Genomic DNA, 17,825 nt, shown 5'->3' on the forward strand with positions numbered 1-17,825 from the left:
AATTGCTAGCAAGAAGAGTGGATCTAAATAAAATAGAGAATATAAATGGGAGACCGGCTACATCCATTCAAAAGAGAAAATCAAAGAGGAGAGAAGCAGCTCACTCCTCCATCCATGTATCACTTTGGGAAGAGAGGTGAAAAAAGAGCAGAATAACTAGCATCTACATAGTTCTTCCAAGTGTGTGAAACACATTCCCTAGGGCGTTCTCTGAAAACACTCTTGCACTGGGACCAACCCCTGGCTCCATGCTCTTATCATGCCAATAGGCTCCTCATGTTATTTCCTGTCTTGCCAACATCCAGGCTATGGTCAAGTGAAAGGGAAAATGGGGACAAGATACAAACAACAGCGTCTAGGGGAGACAGAATCTCAGCAGCAGGAACCTCCACCCATTTAACAGATTTTGTTTCTGTTACGTTCACAATTCTCCACATCAACCTAAGAAGATAGTAAGGAGAGAGAGGGAGAGAGAGAGAGAAAGAAAGAGAGATAAAGACAGAGAGCGAGACAGAGAGAAGAGAATAAAAGAAAAGAAAGACAGAAAAAGTGACATTAATGTTATATGAATGCAAGTTTCAATTTAATGTGAAACTGATCATAGAGATTCGTAGTATCTTGGCGAAAGGGTATGTAAAGCACAGCTCTGAAGCTCATAAGCAGGACAGAGGTTTAGCCAGGACAGTTCTGATGACTGTTACTATAGTTTCAGCTTCTTCCTGAGTTCAAGGGGAAAGAGGTTAGATTCTCATGTACTTTTCATCCCATAATTCTTAGAAAACTTTTTCTTATATCTATTGAAAGTTATGATCGCTCTTTGACCCACTGTTCTGAGTCCAGTTTGTCAATCAGTATTGGGAGAGACTGTTGAGGAGGCAACACCTTGGTGCTTCCTGTGATTTATCACATGGATCCTATCTCTTAGACCTCTCATAAAATCATATAGGAAGATCCTGAGGTTCCATAGCCCCTCCATTCTTGCTGATATGTATCTATCAAAATTGTCTTTATTTCCATTAAGAAAGTTCTCAAAAAAAATCTGGCTTCATCTTGAATCACTTATAGATCTTCAGTGCTACCTTGGGTTTAATAAATTTGAAAGTTTTTCTATTTCCTCAGTTTTGCTTTGTTTATCAGAACGAAAGTCCAAACAAATAATTTTCTTTTTAACCCGCATACTGTATTTGCTTAGTGTCAAAAGGTGGTGTGCATGTTTTGATCATATTTCTCATGTACAAACATTCCCATATCTATACATCCTCAGCCGACTGAAACCAATTAACTCTCTGAAAGCTCTTTAATTGATAATGATGATTTAAAAAAAAAGAAATGATAGTAATGATGTTGCTTATCTTTATATGTAGATATTCAATATAAATATATACACATATGTGTTTAGATAAATAAAGATAATATTCCTCAGCAGAAGCCTCTCTAGTATTTAATGAATTCTTAACCACAATTTTCATCTTCTAAAAGCTAAAATAGCCATTCCAACTGGCAACTGTTTAGAGCACAGAATAAATTTAGATTTAGAATGGAGAAAAAAGAGGGTCTTTTAATTTTGGTGTATTCCTAGGGATTCTATGCTCTAGAGATCATGACCTAAGATTAGAGCAGCATTGAACGACAATGTTATACATGGAAACTAAGAATTTTAGAGTTGCAAAGAATTTCAGAGGATTTCTTATCCAAATGGATGTTAGGCATCCATTCATTCATCTTCTACTTGAAGAATCCAAATAAATTAATTAACAGCCAAAACCTTGTGATTTGCTCCCCTGGACTTCTGTGAGTTTTAAATTACATTGAATTCAATCAAAGATACAAGGAAGGACACAACAGCTGACTGGTCATCATTCAGAATTCCCAAGAGTCAATTGGCTTGTACAGTGGTTATATAGTACCAGGCTTAGAGTCAAGAAGATTCATTTTCCTTGGTTGAAATCTGACCTCAGATACCTAGCAGCCTTGTAATATTTATTGTGTTGGACAAATCACTTAACCCTCTTTGCCTTAGTTTTCTCATCTGGAAAATGAGCTGGAGAAAGAATGGCAAATCAGTCCAGTATCTCTACCAAAACAAGTTTCAAATGAGACCATGAAGAGTTGGTCATGACTGAAAAAAAACCCAAAATGTTTCTAAATAAAGGACACATATTGCTTTTTGTGTGTGTCAGCTCCCTCAAGGGTCTCTAGATTCATTATGACCTATACTCCCCTCCATTCTAGGCTAAATAATATCTAACCATATAAAGCTAGGATCAGAGAGTATTAACGAATACAATATTTTCCTCACAATGGCTTAAAACTAGATCGCCTGGATTTCAGTTCAGCTAATCTACCAACCTATCCTATATTAATTAGTCAAACTAGAGATTGTATTATTTTCCAAATGGATTCATTCATTTGTTCCTCTGAACATTATATTTGAAGCCAAAGGACATGAGTTTAAGCTGCAACTCTTATTTATGCCCTACCTCACTACTAAATTTATTATTCTTTCACCATATTTGATCATAGCTAGAAGTGAAGCTCTTTACAAATATCATTGCATTTGATGTTCACCCAAAAAAGTGGGAATTAGATATAATTAGAGTTGAAAAATCAGAGATAAACAGAAGTAAACTGACTCATCCAGGGCCATGTAACTAGTAGGAATCTGAGGTCAGCTTTGAAATCTTGTCTTCTAGACTACATACCAGTGTATTTATTGGAATGCCCCTTAAGAATACACCTATCTAAAGAAATTCTTCTTTCTATTTCTTTTGATTTCTTTAATTTACACTGAACTCTCCCATCTCGGAATATCTATAGCAAATTATATTATCTACACGTTATTCCTGGACTATGTAATGTTGTCTTATACCAGTAGATGAGAATGATTAATCATTTGTTAGCCCTCAGTCTCTTGAAATCTTCCTCTCATTCACTTTCTTTTATTTGTCCTGAATGATACCAATTACTCTGCTTTATTTGTAGAGATTATTATTTGAAATATGCTCCTGTCTACTTATTTCTATTATTCATCCTAAATAGCAACCTAATTAACCCTAGATTATAATGTTCTCATCGTCACAATTATACAGCATAACCATAAAAATGGTGCTAAAAGTGTGAAATACTTAGAATGATTCTTTGTTTCTATTTTCATTATGAACACTCAGAGCCCAATATTCCTGTTTCTTTCTCTCATTTCCTAATATTTTATTTCAAGTTATCTATTTTTTACTTTTTTAAATTATTAGAAATATGTTTAATTTTAAAGTCTATGGTGGGGAGGGGGTGAGCCAAGATGGTGGCAGTAGAAGAGCCTCTCTTTAGTGTTCTCTCTAAAACCTTAAAATTATGATTAAATTTTTTTTAGGTTTTTGCAAGGTCAATGGGGTTAAGTGGCTTGCCAAGGCCACACAGCTAGGTGATTATTAAGTGTCTGAGACTGGATTTGAACCCAGGTACTCCTGACTCAGAGCCGGTGCTTTATCCATTGCGCCACCTAGCCGCCCCCTATGATTAAAGTTTTGAGAGACAGAACCCACAGAAAGATCCAGTGAGGCAATTCTCCAGGACAAGGTAACCTGGAAAATAGTGAAAAAACTGTCCCAAGGGGTTGGAGGGGTGGCCGTGCCAGAGTAAAGGACTTTAACCTCCAGGGAACATCCCCAGGGCACCTGAGAGCAGTAGCTCCAGCAGCAGAAGCATTTTCCTGACCTGCACCCCAGGGAGCACCAAGCACAACTTGGAGCATCAGCAAGGAGAGTTCTGCTAGAGCAAGCTTGAAGCCCAGGGCCTCAGAACTGCTGTGGCAGCTGCGCCCTGAGTACGAAGCCCAAGGAAGGTAAGGGATTGGAGGGAGACTGCCAAGGTCTGTTCTCTGTCCCTGGAACAAGACTCTGGGACTGTGACCACATTCAAACCTTGTTTGCAGTCTAGGTCCCACATACAACCTTCAGGGCAGAGAGATGAGCTTGTGGCCATTCACAGACCAGGAGAGCCATCAGAACCACACATTCTGAGGTCCTTGTGTGGGGGGGTGTCCCAATAAAACTCAAAATCTCAGGAAGTACCCCAAAACCAGGCACAGGCTGGGGAAATAAGTAAAGAGAAAAAAAAGGAATCTGACCATAGACAATTACTTTGGTCCCATAAAGGATCAAAATACTCAATCTGAAGATGAGAAAGTATAAGCTTCAGCCTGTAAAGACTCCAAGAAGTGTAGAAGTTGGGCTCAGGCTATGACAGAGCTTAAAAAAGATTTTGAAAATCAAGTAAGGGAGATAGAAAAGAAATGAGAGAGATGCAGAAAAAACATGAAAATGAAGACAGAAGCTTAGTCAAGGAGATCCAAAAGAATGCTGAAGAAAATAACATGTTAAAAACCAGCTTAGGTCAAATGGATAAAACAGTTCAAAAAGTTATTAAGGAGAAGAATGCTTTAAAAAGTAAAGCCAGATGGAAAAGGCGATAAGAAAGCTCTCTGAGGAAAACAAATCCTTCAGATGTAGAATAGAGCTTAATAAAGCTGATGGGGTGGCTAGGTGGTGCAGTAGATAGAGCACTGGCCTTAGAGTCAGGAGGACCTGAGTTCAAATCCAGCCTCAGACACTTAATAATTACCTAGCTGTGTGGCCTTGAGCAAGCCACTTAACCCCATTGCCTTGCAAAAATCAAAAAAGAAAAAAAAAAAAGCTGATGACTGTGAGAAATCAAGATACAATACTTCAACACCAAAAGAATGAAAAATTAGAAGAAAATGTGAAATATCTCATTGAAAAGCAACTGATCTGGAAAACAGATTCAGGAAAAAATAATTTAAAAATTATTGGGATACCTGAAAGTCATGATCAGTAAAAGAGCTTTGACCTCATTTTTAAAGAATTCCTACAGGAAAATTGCCCTGATATCCTAGAAGCAAAGAGTAAAATAGAAACTGAGAGAATCCACCAATCTCCTCTGGAAAGAGATCTCATAAAACAACCCCCAGAAATATTATAGACAAATACCAGAACTCCCAAGTCAAAGAGAAAATATTACAAGCAACCAGAAGGACACAGTTCAAATATCATGGAGCTGCAGTCAGGATCACACAGGACTTAGCAGCAACTACATTAAGGGTTCATAGGACTTGGAATATAATATTCCAGCAGGTAAAAAAATCTTGGAATGCAACCAAGAATCAACTATCCAGGAAAACTGAACATCCTCTTCCAAGGGAAAAAATGAACTTTCAATGAAACAGGGAAATTTCAAATGTCCTGTTGAAATGACTGGAGCTGAACAGAAAGTTTGACCTTCAAGTACAGGACTCAGGTGAAGCATAGAGGGTGGACAAGAAGGGTAAATTATGAGGGAATTAATGATGATAAATTACATGTATTCCTGCATGGAAAAATGATACTGATAATACTCATATGAACTTTCTCATTTAATAGATCAGGTAGAAAGAGCTTTTATAGACGAAGCACAGGAGAGAGCTGAATTTGAAGATATAATATATTGTAAAAATGGAGTCAATGGGTGAAAGGGAAATGTATTAGGAGTAAGAGAAAGGAGAGGTGGAATATGCTAAGATATTTCATACAAAAATATATTTCATGTAGCTTTTGCAATGGTATAGAAAGGGGAAGGCGAGGAGGAATGAGGGAACCTTCATTCTTGTCAGAAATGGCTCTGAGAGGAAACAGCATACACATTGAATAGGGTATAGATGTCTGGAAGAAAAAAGAGAGAAGGTGGGACAGGGGGAAGGAGGAGATATGAGTGATAAAGGAGAAGGCAAATTATAGGAGAGAATATTCAGACATAACACATTTTCTTTTTTACTTTTTGCAAGGTGCTGAGATTGGGTGGGTTGTCTGGGACCACAGGGCTGGGAGGTTGCTGGGTCTCTGGTGTGATATGTGGGCTTGAGGCCGCTTAGCCCCAGGGTTGGTGCTCTGTACACTGTGCCACTTGGCTGCCCCACAGCACATTTTTGAAGAGGGGCAGAGTGAAAGAAGAGAGAGAGAAAATATAATAATTGGTATCGGGGAGGAATGGATGGAGGGAATTAAATCAGCAACAGCAACGGTGGAAAAATATGGAAGTAACTTCTATGATAAAGTATGTGATCCACTGAGGAAAGAGCTGATTGTATCAGAACACAGATTGAAACACATTTTTTTCTCTTACTTTATTTCTCATGAGGTTTTATATTTTTGTGGGGGTGGAGATATTATGTTTAATCTTAAGCAAGAATATTTTAATAATGTGTAAATAAAAAATAAAATCTTTCTTAAAGGAAAAAATATTGAAGTCTATGTTTTGTCCTTTGATTTATACTTTTCCCCCCTAGGATCTGTGAACATTAAAATTGTATTTCAGAATATTTGACTTCCTTTATGATACTATAATATTTATTTCATGAATTATCGTTTTGGGGTTTTATCCTTCATTAAGTAGAAAACCAAATTGACATCATGATGCAAAAGACAAATTAGAGTGTGTCTGACAGGGACTGATCAGACCAATACAATTATAGATAGTTTTACCACAGGTTTGCTGCAAATAATCCACGCGAACATCTAGGGTAGTTACTCTAAACTTACAAATCAATGACTAAAAGACTAACACTCCTGTGATTGTCATAATACAATCTAAACCATTTATTTTATAGACCAGAGGGTTTTATTCCCTCCTACCATGGTAATCAGGCCAGGGTTGGGTGAGCAGACCAATTTTTAGGACACTTTTTCCAATCCCTTCCACATACCAGGCTGATCAGATACCCAGGAGGCTGCTGAAACCCAGTCCTACTTTCAGTGGGAAGAAGACTATGACCTGGGTTTTGTATGTACGGGATTATGACTCCATTTCCCAGTGTATCAACACCTGCTGCTTTGTCACTTGTCTGCCACTATTTTGAGATAGGATTTTGAAACAGGAATGGCAAAATGGTAAGGGTGTCTTTCGTTTTCCATGAAATTTGCTTTAAGAGAGGCAGAGTTGCATTAAATTGATGGCCTTACTATCTCTTCCAAAGTCATCATGATTCAGTGGCAAGATAAAGACAAGACAACTTGGTGATGATTCTAGATGCAGTAGATGACATTGGTGTCTTTAAATAATCATTTCTCACATTCCCTTGAGAGGCATGACCTCAATGAAGTACTAACTGATATGACAACACATGCATATAGAATATACAAGATTTCATATAATAATAATATCAGATATAATAGTATAAGGTAAAACTGTTAATAACATTCAAATGGATATGAACAAAGACCACTGCACTGATTCCCTTTAAACAATGGGAATATATTTAAGGTGATTCTAAATAGTTTGCATATATTTCTACACATGTTCCAATTCAAGATTAAATAGCAAAAATTAGGGAAATCAGATTTACAATCAGGTGGCACAGGATAGCTCATAAATTGCTACTCTTCACTACTATAGCTGTCTGTATCAAGATTCTCTTCCTTAAAAGCAAAACAGAGGTTCTTGACTTTAACCTCACAATTTAACAGATTTGCTTCACAAACTTGTCTACCTTTGTCTAATCATATTCACTCCAAAAGAAAGATTTCTTACACATATGACAAATTCAATCACTATTTAACTCTTGCACAGGTCATGGAATGACAACAAATTCATATCAAAACACCAAAATCTTTTCCAGTTACTATAGTAATTTACTATTAATTTGATATTAATATATTCTGAATTGAAATGACAAACTTCTACTTTGTTTATCCTGATAATAGAAATTTACCATGAAAACTAGAAGAATATCATTATAACTGCATCGATACTAGGCCTCAAGTGCTATTCTACTGTAAGTAATATAGTATATGGACAAATTTCGTCTATGGAAAAATGGATTAGGAAGAGTCCACCTTAGTCTTTTCGAGATAATCTTCCTGCTTTACTAGTCTTAGATCTCAGAAGTTACTTATATTGAACTGTTTCTTTTTTTCTAAAAAAGAGATTAAAATTAATTCTTATTTTTAAAGGAAAAATCACTAAACTTTCATGAAGCAAATTACTGGGAAACCTCTAAATTAACAGATATCTTTCTTATTCAATCTTCAAATTAACATATACATACATGCCTTTTTAAATGTATTTTGTACTCACACCTTAAAGCAAAATTAATCTTTAATGATTGGGTTTGTTAAAACTAAACTCCTTCAAGATATGAATAGCCTAAACAAGTGATGATAAAATAATCTTAAATGAAACTCACTCTACATTTTCAGTACACTTGAAAATTTCACTCTCATTTTGGTCAAGGATTCTCATTTACTCAGTAAGAACTCCAAAGAACTTATGATTAGCTGCTATTTGATAAACCCAAAGATTCCAGTTTCTGGGATAAGAACTCTCTCTTTGATAAAAACTGTTGGGAAAATTGGAAGTTAGTATGGCAGAAATTTGGATTAGACCAACATCTCACACCCTATGCCAAGATAAAAATGGGTACAGGATTTAGACATAAAAGACAATATTATAAGCAAACTAGGAGATCAAGGAATAGTTTACCTATCAGATCTATAGAAAGGGAAGCAGTTTATGACCAAGGAAGAAATTGAGAATATCATTTCAAAATTAGATAATTTTGATTACATTAAACAAAAAGCTTATGCACAAATAAAACCACTGCAACCAAGATCAAAAGAAATTAGTAAATTGGGAAACAATTTTTATAAATAGTATTTCTGACAAAGGACTCATTTCTAAAATACATACAGAACTGAGTCAAATTTACAAAAATACAAGTCATTCCCCAATTAACATATGGTCAAAGGATATGCAAAGCCAATTTACAGATGAGGAAATCAAAGCTATATGAAATCAAAGTCATATGAAAAATTGCTCTGCAATGCAAATTAAAGCAACTCTGAGGTATCATCTCACACCTCTCAGACTGGCCATTATGACCAGAAAGGACAATGTTAAGTGTTGGAAGGGATATGGGAAATCTGGGACACTAATGCATTGTTGATGGAGCTGTGAACTCATTCATTCTTTCTGGAGAGAAATTTGGAACTACACCCAAAGGGCAACAAAAATGTGCATACCCTTTGATCCAGTAATACTACCACTGGGGCTATACCCTGAAGAGATAATGAAAAAGGGTAAAAACATCACAAAAATATTCATAGCAGCTTTGTTTGTGGTGGAAAAGAAATGGAAATCAAGCAAATGTCTATCAATTGGGGAATGGCTGAACAAACTGTGATATATATATATATATATATATATATATATATATATATATATGTTATGGAATTCAATTGTTGTATTCAAACCCAGGAGGGATGGGATTTCAGAGAAGTCTGGAAAGACTTTCATGAACTGATGCTGAGAAAGATGAGCAAAACCAGGAAAAGACTGTGAATGAGTGTTGGGTCTGAGCAGACTGCAGCACTGGGTAGTGGGGACAGTAAGTCTTTTTATAGTATATGGGCCATAGGAAACAGGTTGGTATGGTTTCTATAGGGACTGAGAGCTTTTTGGTGTTTCATTGGAGGATATGTTTTGTTCAGGTATCACCAAGGTATGATTGGGAGTCATTTGGAGTTTCTATGTGGTTAGTATTTGTATCCTCAGTGTTATAAATGGTTCATGAAAACTTAGTCCAGTGATTAAAAAGTTTTTTTATTAAGACAGTCTTAACAAAAGGAACACCTCTCTCTTAAGGGGAGGGCAGCACCCAATATGGGAAATGTGAGGTCTTATATGCACTTTGAAATGCTAGTTCCTCCCCATTCATGCCAATCATTGGCTGGGGTCACAATCTAATCAAAATATTCTCCTCCCACCCCACCCCCTCATTATAATAATGACTACAGGGGGAGGGAACAGTAATCTCCCAGATTATGCACAAAGGAGAAGGACTCAGACCTGATCTAATGTCAGGTTTTAATCAGATTGAAGATGTTTTGTAATACTCACACTTTTGCCCATAGGCACCAATACAGGCAGACCCAGTGTCCTTCACATTCTTGTGGAACCCAAACACACCCACATATTCCTCACACTTAGATAAGGATAATCAATGGGTATCTGCAGAAATGAAACTCAGGCCCGGATCCAACAATATTATTAGTATTTTGGGGGGGTTTACCAAGCAATTATTTTCATAAACTAAATAACCATTATGTCCTCAATTTCTCATGTGGCCATTTACTATGTACATAAGTTTTTTTCCTTTTATTCCCCAGAGGGCCTTTTTCAAATAGACATATTTTGCTGATGAGTGACTCCTTGTGAGAGTGAAAATCAGTAAAAAAATTTGAAAACTTACATGAAAAACACTAAAAATAGACATATAGTCACATAAATATCTACCCAGATAAAATTAACTTTCTGGTAAAAGGGAGAATCACATCATAGTCAAGAGTCCCAAAAGAGAAAACACTTTGTGGGTCAAATTTTAAGTATTTAGAGGGAAAGTCTCTGTTTCCTTGTGTTTCCCTAGAACTGTGATGTTTAAAAAGATTTTGAGACATAGCTTCTGGATAATTGAATCATTTTTTCAATGGGGTCAGTTGATTATTAATAAAAGAATGGCCATTTGACTAAGACCAATAACAATCATAGAATAGTGATGGGCTCACAGTTTATATATATATATAGATATATCTATATATATATATCTATATATATATATACATATATATATTCTAGGGGCTGATGATATCCCATCATCACATAACCCCAACATCAAGTCACTAAAAAGATAAAACAATCTCTATAATAGACCACTCCCAGCTAGACTCCTCCCAGACTTAGATTGTCTAGGAAAAGGATGTCTCAAACCAAGTTTAAGTAGAATACAGTGTTCCCCATATTAAATTCAGTTCCTTTCTAGGATGGGTGGGGTCTGACCTAGATTAAAGTGTCAATGTAATCTCATTATCCTTAAATTCCTTCAAAAGAAAAACTGAATTTAACATTAGAATTTTGGAAGAAAGGAAGGGTAGAACTTGGAATCTCCCTTAGACTTGGGTGTTTCACCTGTTAGTTGTTCTTGGCCACTTCACCCAAAGAAAACTAGTCAAGGGGTACATAAAGAATTTTATATTTATTTATATTTACAATGTATATTTATTTGATATTTATAATTACAATGTACATTTATTTATAATTACAATGTATTATCAATGAGTTTGATAATAAAATGTAATAATGCCACACAAATGTTCTTTGAGGGCCATATGAGATTGGACACATCTGCCCTAAGATATTGGTTATTAACAAAATAATTTCTCAAATAATGATCTCCTTTTTTGTATATCTGATACTAAAACTCTTGCATTCAGAAATAATTTAGAGGAATTCTCTTCTACAATGAATTATATATTGTGAAATACTTACATGTTGACTATATGAGACAACAAGAGGAAGTGACATTTCTAGGCTTAGTAGAATCTTTAGCTGTAATATCTCATATTTTGATAGTTTTATGGGTACAAATAATTATTTTCTTCATTATCTCATTTGATTCCCACAATATTCCTGTGAGCTGGGTAACAACATACCTCATTTTATTGCATTTTGCATTGTTGTTCTTTTCAGACATTGCATATTTAAAAATAAATTAAATATCTTTGGCAACACAGAGTAGAGCAAGCACAATTTTTCCAACACCATAGGCTCACATTGAGTCCCATTTTGGTCAATCTTGCAATATTTGCAACATTTTTATTATTATTCTGTCTTGTAAATAGTGTTCTAAGAATGATTTTTCTGGGTGTCTAAGAATAGAGTTTGGGTAATAACAAATTTTTACTTACATGCTAAAGAAGGCTTCCAGATATTCATGTTAATTAGGCAATTGGAAAGGGTGCTTAGAGACAACTCCCTTAATGATAAAAAGAACAAAGGCTTCCCTTCTTAATCCTATCAAGTGCCCCCCCCCCCCCAGTAACTATTCCTAGCTCTGAATTGTCTTTTAGACTCTCCTTTGGTCAGTTCCCTGGACTTCTTCCTAAATTCACCCCAGACCCATCCTATGTTGAGAGATGGGAGTGGGGAAGGAGTTGTACTTTCTCTGATTGAACAAGGTGGAGGTTCTGTTTCTGAGCACACCTTCTGATGGTTAAGCTCATTTATGGATGACAACAGGCCTTCATCTTGGATAGTCCGGCTCTTCAGCTAGAGCCCCAACTCACTTGCCTTCATAATTCTTATCTAAGAGAAATATCAATAAAAGCGCTTGTCAACCTCATTCTGTTTGGCTCTTCTTTAAGGTCCCGACCTCTGGTAACAGCTTCTTTAAGTAGTAAAACACTGGGAAGATTAACACATACCTTTTTCCAGCAGGTCAAAACTCAGTGAAGACCTCTCCTCATTTGGGGCTCTTTTTCAGTCTGTTATGGTGATCTAGGATCAGTGATCTTTGAGGTTACTATTGTAATTGTTATGGAGCAACTGTAACAGAGCTAACTTAATAAATGTTCTTTGTTCTGACTCTCCATCAACTGGGCACTGGGCATTCCTCTGTCTCCCTCTTGTCCATCTTTCCTTTTGGCTACAAAACATCAATATTGAAATTAAGCAAATTAATAGCCATACAATGGCTTCTAATTGTTCAAGTGAAAAAAAGAGTCAATGAATAATTCAAACTTTATTGTTGTCTTTTTTTTTAATGACTCTGACAGTCCAATCTCCATTAACCACAGGCCCGATCAATCAGCAACCATCAGCGCCAAGGAAGACTCTTACTCCAGTAAGAATATTATGACTTACTGAAGGCTCAGATCATGGTTCACATTGCAAACAATAAAGTATGTTTTCTTAAATTAAGGTATATATGTTGCTAGTTTTCCTGACAAAATATCATTGCATAATACTTTAGTGTAAGCATCCCTTTCATATATACTAGGAAACCAAAAAAAAATTTTGTGACTCATTTTATTGTGATGTTTGCTTTATTGTGGTGGTCTGTAGCCAAACCTGCAATATCTCCAAGATATGCTTTGTAAAATGAAGGATGTTTGGAATCAATAATAGAGTAGACTTGCAAAATCATCAATCTAGGGAACTTCATCATGAGGAAGCATTCTTTACTAATGCAAGTTTGAAAAGATAATCTTTAAAAGTTACAAGGGTCATTGAAAGATAACTGTCTTACTCAGAGTCCTATCTTCATTATAGATTATAAACAGGACTTGAATCCCAGAACTACTAGTCTTGAGCCTATCTTGTGATCTAAGTAAGAATTTTTTTTCCCTACTCTGCAGAAATGGAAACTAGGTTATTAAGTGACCTTCCAGGAAAGAGTCAGGGAACTTCAAATCCAAAGGGCTTTATCCCATGGAATAATCTTCTCTAGAATAATCTGCAAGCATTTGCCTTGCTCTGTAATTATCATTCAGAGTCTAGTCTCCCAGTAATGGCCAACAACCTTTCTACTTAAACTAAGCACTTGTGGAAAAAGAGTAGGGCTGAGCTAAGCTATCAGAACATTTTCAATTAAGAGTATCACCAAGTATGTCCATGATATTCTCATTATGGCTGCTGAACGGCTCAATAAATAAGATCATATCTTGTACTTTACACAGGTCCGGGTCAGCAGAGCAGGGACTTTCTGAGAGCAAGTTTCATGGCCTCAGTGATATTAATGACTCTCTGTGTTGGATACAAAATCAGTAGAAATAGAAGGTGCTGGTAAGAGTAGAAATTCCATTACTTTGTTCCAGGAAACAATCAAGACTCACCTATATTTAAAAATAAAGCTGACATTGATGAGACAGGATACTTTGGGGAATCTTCAAATGGAAATTTGATGGACTTTTTTAGGATGCCATAGATAGGATTAGATGGTCCACAAGATACCTTCAAAATCAAAGACTATGATTTTCATGAGAATATTGACACTGACATCCCAAAGTCAATGATGAAGCAAGAGTAGAACATAAATTGAATTGGAAGTCAGAGGACTTGGCTTTTAATCTCATTGAAGTCAGGCACAGGGAAATGGTCACGTTGGACTTGAAGGTCATGCCCTTTGGGGCATACACAATGAGTACTGTCTTAGCTACTCTTTGAGGAGCCACACCTGTGGCACAGGTATTGGGGAATACCTGGAGTCAAGTGCTAAACCACCATCCAAGCAACATTCAAAGTTCAACCCACTCTGGAAATGCATTTAAGCAATGTGGGGTGGAACTCTCTTTTTTTTTCTTTATTTTCTTTTCAGGAAGGTCACTTTCTTTCCCTGATCTAGAACCATTTGCTCCCTACAACCATGAGAACCCAGTTCCATGTGATTGGTTTTATGCTAATCTAAGCTTTTCTTCTCCACTTTCCTGGGTCCCTGTCATTTCCGTCTCTCTTCTTTCCTCTAAGATATTTCCTATATTGTTTCTGGAATTGTAACTCCATTCTTTACAAGGTTTATATTGTTTCTGTGAAACAGAAAAGTTTGCAGACTTGTAAAATAAGAATCCTGAGCTTTCCCAATTCCTGGATCAATTGTGAGTTTTTCACTTTCAAGAATAATGTTTTTTATGGTGACACCATTCATTTTCCCATCATCATCATGATCAAATGATTTATTAATTTTGTGATGTTGAACAAGCTACATAACCTCTCAGCCTGATTTTCCTAATCAGTAAAATTAAGAATTTGGACAAGGCAGTCTCTAAAATTCAATACCATTTGAGTTCTAGTTTCAGTGATTTCTATTGTAAAAAGTGTCATTTTCAATGGCAAATGAGGGGTACCATGTACTTGGAGGGAGAACGGAAATGGATTTGGTACCAAACAAAATTCTAGTCCAGGTTCTAACATTTACTATCTTTCTGAACTACAACAGTTCCCGTAATATTTTTATTTCATCTATGAAATAGGCATTAAAAATTAATGCCCTTAGCTACCACCCAAGGTTTCTATGAAAATTAAAGGTCTGTATACATTGGAAAAATCACTATCATAAAAGAAAGTACTATATCATTTCAATCTTAGTGGAATGAAAAATGGGTCTTACTCTGTGGTCTTTTTCTTTGTTCTTGAAGAGAACTTCAAGAAGATGATATCATGACATGGAAGTGAATTGGATTTAAATGAAGGGGTGCTGTGCAAAGTCAGGAGCCTCACTTTCTCCTCTAGAGCCATCTGGATGATTAACAAAGCTAACTTTAACTTCAGAATGAAGAAAAGGAATAAAGAAAGGGGTGGGGAGCAGAAATGTATAAGGGAAGGGAAGGAACTGGGATGCAATAGTGTTGAATAATTCACAGTTCTTGTCAGATCTCAGAGGTATCTTTGCAGCAGGTAAGACAGGGAATGCATCAGGTGCACACACAATTTGTCCTGGGGTTGCTCTACTGCTCTTCTCTGGTCCCATGGAACCTTTGCTGTCAACTCCATCTATTCTCTGACTCCTTCTTACCTTGGCTTGTAATGTAGTAATTGAGAGAAACTCAGCCTGTGAGAAACTAGAGATCTTACTCTATTAGGAGAGATAAGGATAAAATATAATGCCCATCTAGTGAAAAAAACTTGTTGTTTTGTTTGCTTTGGATTGGGTGACTGAGTTAAATTATAATATAATGGGGAACTGGTGAATGAGGAATCGTGAATTAGTAGCTTATACAGTTGGTGAGTCTGCTTCTGAAAATGCCCAATAATATGGAGATTGGTTCTCTCCTTCAGTGAATACTGACAAATTTACTGACTTCCTTGTCTATAATATGTGGTCACAAAAAGGATGGTTCTTGGTTGCTAAGCAAGAATTATGAGTGCCTGCTCAAGATGCTAATAGAGAAACAATGTCTTTCCTTCTTATAAATATAGCTCTGTATGCATTGATTTTCTTTTTTTCCTTTCTTTCTCCTAGAACCAAAAATGTCCCTATTCCTAGAAATTAGTACAAAAAGAAAGCCCTCTGCTTTTAAACACAGGCAATATTGGTTCAAATTGGCTACAAATGGAATCGTATTTCACCATCTAATACTTTTAAAAGTCTTTTAATGTGAATGGAGAAAATTTCCTTGAGGGTCTGAGAGAGAGAATGGAATGTGAATGCTTATTTTTGCCAAGGAACAATTATTTCTTTGAGAAATGGAAATGACAATAAGAAAGGGCTGAGATTATTGAATAGTTTTCCAGTAACTCTAAGGATATGGTGAGGTTTCAATCTCCATAATTCAGGATTATTTTGAGGTCAATCCAAAGCATTCTTTATAGGATAATCAGTATGAATTCCAACATTCAGGGGCAGAAAGTGGGAGAGGGCAGGGATTTGTCCTATCTGAAACATAGAGTTTGGGATTATTAGTGTTAGATATAAACAGAAAGCTCCAGTGAAGAAAACCTGAGTTGGTAGGAAGTCTGGCACAATGAAAAGAGTGTTGAAATGGAATCCAGATCCTCTGGAATCAAGTCTTTACTCTGTCACTTAATAATTTATGTCTTTGGATAAGTCATTCTCTTGAGCCTTATTTCCATTATCAGTGTAAGAAAAAAGATAAGCAGATGCCCATTTCACAAATGGATTAAATTAGCAAATGAATTCTGGCTAATCACTTTGTCCCATTGAGACATACTCATAATAATTATTGCAGAATAGTGATACATTTTCCCCAGAAGGGTAGAAAGGTATCAATTTTCAAAAGCTCCCAAACTTCTGAAAGTTGGAATGAGAATATTTGCATCAATTAATCAATCGAGCATTATAAAATGATTGCTGTAACAGGCACTGAGCTAAGAATTAAGATTTACAGACTAACAGAAAGTGTCAATATTTATATTCAAAGGTTGAACCAATACATACATCTATATATATGAAACACATATAAAACACATGTGAGTTGACCTGGAAATAGAAGGAAAACCTATTTGAGGGAACTATAGACAATCTCCTATAGAAAGAGAAAGGAATCCCAAGCGCTTTGCCATTTTTTTTATTTTTAGTTTTTTTAGTTTTTGCAAGGCAAGGCAGTGGGGTTAAGTGGCTTCCCCGAGGCCACACAGCTAGGTAATTATTAAGTGTCTGAGGTTAAATTTGAACTCAGGTACTCCTGACTCCAGGGCTGGTGCTCTATCCACTGTACCACCTAGCCACTCCACAAGTGCTTAGGCAATTTAAAGATATTTCTGGGCAGTTTCAACAAATATCTATTAATTACAAATGATGTATAAAATACAATATTACATTTAAAAAATTCTAAAACTAAAACTACTGTCCCCATTCCTTTTGCATCCATGGGTGTTGCTTTAGTTAGTCCAAGACATGGGGAAAAACCTTAACTTCAAAAGGCCAAGGACTCCTGCAGCATCTTTGACCATCTCTAGCTATCCTAATATGTATTTTGCCACTGGACCCTGATGACTCTGGAGGTGAGAATAAGACTGGTGACTTTGCATAACCCTCCCTCACTTAAATCCAATTCACTTTCTGGTCATAGTACCACTTCCCTGACGGAAGGATCCTCTTCAAGAATGAAAGCCAAATAACTCAACCACATGAACTACAAAGGGCCTTCATTTAGGCTTCATTCTTCTGAAACTTTGAAGCTTAGATTTTAACTAAGTGCACAAAATTCATTGATTAACTTATGTCCTTTTTCTTGCTCTGCTCTCTGGGTTATTGATAGTAATGACCACTCCCATTTAATGGAAGCCCTCTCCTCTCTTGGTACTATATTTTTAAAAATGTTAAAATACCAAGCTTCCCCCTCCACCCCCCATCTGATCACTTCATATTTCTATTTCCTTTGACTCCTCTAGCAATTTAAATGTGTGCTTTCATCAAGTCTTATTCTTCAGTTGATTGATTTTCTCTCTCTTTTTTTTTAAATTAACCTTTCAGTTTTTTAGTTTTAATG

The sequence above is a fragment of the Macrotis lagotis genome, chromosome 1, assembly GCF_037893015.1.
Source record: "Macrotis lagotis isolate mMagLag1 chromosome 1, bilby.v1.9.chrom.fasta, whole genome shotgun sequence".
In the NCBI taxonomy this organism is placed as follows: Eukaryota; Metazoa; Chordata; class Mammalia; order Peramelemorphia; family Peramelidae; genus Macrotis; species Macrotis lagotis.